Source organism: Otolemur garnettii, unplaced genomic scaffold, assembly GCF_000181295.1.
Source record: "Otolemur garnettii isolate 467f Iridium unplaced genomic scaffold, OtoGar3 scaffold00016, whole genome shotgun sequence".
NCBI classification, from domain to species: domain Eukaryota; kingdom Metazoa; phylum Chordata; class Mammalia; order Primates; family Galagidae; genus Otolemur; species Otolemur garnettii.
This window is the reverse complement of record NW_003852411.1, coordinates 14,016,304-14,019,970: the sequence shown is the minus strand read 5'-3', so window position 1 is coordinate 14,019,970 and position 3,667 is coordinate 14,016,304.

The following is a 3,667-nucleotide window of genomic DNA, read 5'->3' as shown; positions in this document are numbered from 1 at the left end:
AGACACTCTTCATTCCCTCTAGGACACAGGGGCTTAATTCATGCACAAAAGATTGATTTCTTTAACATGTAAAGTGCAAACTATGTAACATGCTAATTTACCTCTCAGCAAACATCAGAAAGATTAATAAATGGTTGGTGAGGTTCTAGAAAAACAGGTGCTTTCATAGTATTGTTGGTGGGAGAGTAAATTGGTACAACTTCTTTGAAGGGCATTTTGAAAACACCTGTCAAAATTAGAAATGTCTATCCCATCTGATTCAGCGATTCCATTTTTAGGAATTTAACTTACTATCATACTTGTAGATAGGCACACAGATGTGTATTACAGCGTTGTTTGAACTGTCAAAGAACAATCTACATGTTTATCAAAGGGGGACTTGTTAAATAATTTGTGATACTTTAAGATAGTCAAATACTGTTGTATTCATTCACAGAAAAAATTAGGAAATTTAGTATATAATGGATGTGAAATGATTTCCAAGGTATGTGGCTGAGTGAAAAAAACAGCATGCCTAGAGTGTTTATATAAATATGCTAGTGTTGGGGTTATAAAAGAGGACGGACGAAGGAGCAGAAATGCAAGATGTTTACTTGTATATGCACAGCTATAGACACAAAACTGAATAATATCTGTTGCCTCCAGGAAATGTGACCTATAGAACTGTCTTGTACCTTTTGAATTTTGAACCATGGGGCCACATTAACTCTTTAAAAAATCCTCTTTCTCTGGCCTGTGCCTGACATGTTCCCTCAACACTTCTGTGGCTTAACAGTGTGGGGTGACACACCCTATCCCCCTCCAGGTCGCTGGAGAGGTTCCCTTTGGATTACAAGCCAAAGGGCTGTGAGACCACACAGTACCCGTAGTATCTGGGCCATCCAGAATGCCTTTGAAATATGCCAAGTTGTATTTGGAAAAGTATCTCTGGACAGCAGGCTCTCTAAGCTGGATAGGCAAGATATAATCATTCAGCCTTGAAAACAATCTGCAGAAATAGAAACCATGCCTCTTTTTATTGCCCTAATGTTCCCCCATACAGGCTAAAGTGTTAGCAACTAGGTAATACTGAGTAAGGGAGGAAGAGGAACACTGAGGTTGGGTGTCACAGAGGGCAGAAGACATAGGTCTATTTCTGGGGTTACATTTGGACACCAAAAAAAAGAGAAATATACTTCAAAGAAAGGTTTGGAAATTATTCAGGGGTCTAGGGCTGTATTGCCCCTGAGGAGGAAGGAAGGTTACTGATGGAGTTGTAAACATCTCAACTGATGTGTCCCTACATACCCCTTTGGGCACTTCCCATCAACACAGATGCCCAGCTCAGTCCATCTCCCCTCACCCCAAGAATTCCCTTCTGCTTATCACTCAGCCTGAAAGCCAATGGAAGCATGAACTACCTTCCCTTTTTCAGGCAGTACAAGCTATGCCATACCAGAAGCAATAGAGGAAAGGCTTGCTTGCTTGCTATCGGTGCTTTGTGACGTGGGTCCACCAGGACTGACGGGTGAAAGTCTTCATGGAGAGCTTTCCAGTCACTCTGCTGAGCACACTGACTACACTCTTGTTCAGTCTCTTCAATTTCAATTTGTGTGAGAGCCCAGGCTCTGTGCCATCAAGCAACGTGTCTTTCAGTGGTGTTTGCATCCTCTCTTCACAGAAGCTGCAACCCAGGCACAATAGCATCACCGGGGAGCTCCCAGACCCAGTTAGGGGGTCCTAACAGCATGTGGCTGAGCATTCATTACATGCTTTGAGGGACGAGTTGAAATCTTTGCAGAATGTGTAGATTCGTACTAGGTGTGGTTCAGGGACAAAGCAGTGAATGTTCTGGGTTTGGATTTCCATTTCTCATTTCTATCTGTGTGTGTGCATTAGGGCCAGAGCTGAGGAGATTGAGCATGTGACGTTCTCCAGGGAAGGGGAGAGGAGAAGGAGGGGCTGTCAGTGCTTTGGTCCAGATGCTAGTAATATGGAAGGCTGTGAAGATGGCCTTGTGAGGCCCCGTGTCTGTACCCAAGGAGAAAGGCCAGCAGGGGTGCCTCTGAACCCTAGATCTGTGCTGGGGGGGTCTGTCTGCTATTTGGAAGAAACAGCCAGAGAGCTGAGAACACCTCTCAGCAAACCTCTCTCGTTGCAAACCTCCCACGCAGCTCATTGGCCAGGGTTCACCTCTGACTCCCATTCCACTTCAAAGAGAAACAGCTTGAGTTTTTCCCCAAATAAATTCTGGAGCACTCGAGGGAGCTGCTTTTTTTAATGTTATGCTGTTGCCCACAGAGGTGAGAGCACGGAACTGGACTGGGCTTTCAGCTAAAGTTACCAGAACCCAGCTAGGAGGGGCAAAGTCAGATAGCCTCACTACTAAAAAAAAGAAAAACAGAAAAGTCAGCTTATGAAAAAAAAATGAATGTTAACTGGTGGCTAGATGACCAGTTTAGCCAAACTGCATTCAGAACGTGTCTGTTACACGAGGCACTGAACAGGTAGAAAGGTGAACAAGCCATGGTGCTCAGGCTCGGGTTGCCCACAGGCAGTGCTGGGAGAGGAACCTTCATGTCACCAGCAGGACTCTGCACACGGAAGAATCAAACGCAAAGTCCAGGTGCAAGGAGCATGCCATCAGGTGCAAGCTGCTACAGAGATTGAGAGGCCAGCCCAAGTCATTCTGAGAGATCACTAGGTGATCTGGGCCTTGAAGATAAAGTATGGTTTTGATAGACAAGCTCTGGAGAAGGGGCAGAACTCAGAATAGCTTGGGCAAAGGCAAAAGTTACCATAGCATTGGGCGTGTTTCAAATAAACATTGGTATTAATAATTCATTATTGACCCAACTTCTGCCACAGACATAATACATGGCATTTGTAAGTACTTGTAGAATGAAACTGCTCAGATCCCCATAAAGTAGTCAATTGCTATGATTTTGTGCGTGTGTGTATGTGGTATAATCAACAGGGATTGATGATGGGTTAGAGATTAGAAATGAAGCACACAAGCCCTGTAAAACTGTAATAAGCTTATGTCAGACTTACTTTGCCTTTTAAAATGATGGATGGCATTTTAGACATGTGAGATTGACACTGCTGATGTAGCAAGCTACCGGGTCGCAATGGCTTTTACAATGGGGTGGCAATAGAGCGTCGGAATGAGAGCACTGGTGCTGAGGATTCACCTTCTGCTGCGCCGTTTTATTCAGTTGTTTACTTACTTGTTCACTCCTGCATTCAGTAAATATGGTCTGTGCGCCTGGTCCAAGTGCTGAGCTGACTGTGATGAGAGAGAGAAAAAGAAAAGCCATGGTCCCTGTACCCTCCAGGGACGCAGAGTACATGGAAGAGATCACAAGAGAAGGTGGTAAATGTCAATAACAAAAGCAGGGACAATAAGCTGTGTGAAAACATAATATGTGCTCAATAAATACTGGTTGCTAAAATGAATAAACACAATAGCCAGATAGGCTATTACCACAAGAACAAATCAGAGGACTAAAAATATTTCTTTGGATTTAGTCACTGGGTCTCAAAATTTTATTTGCATCAAAACCCTTGGAAATCATGCTGCTCTTTGGAGAATACCATGAATTTTATATATATCTTTTTTTGAGACAGAGCCTCAAGCTCTCCCCCTGGGTAGAGTGCTATGGCATCACAGCTCACAGCAACCTCC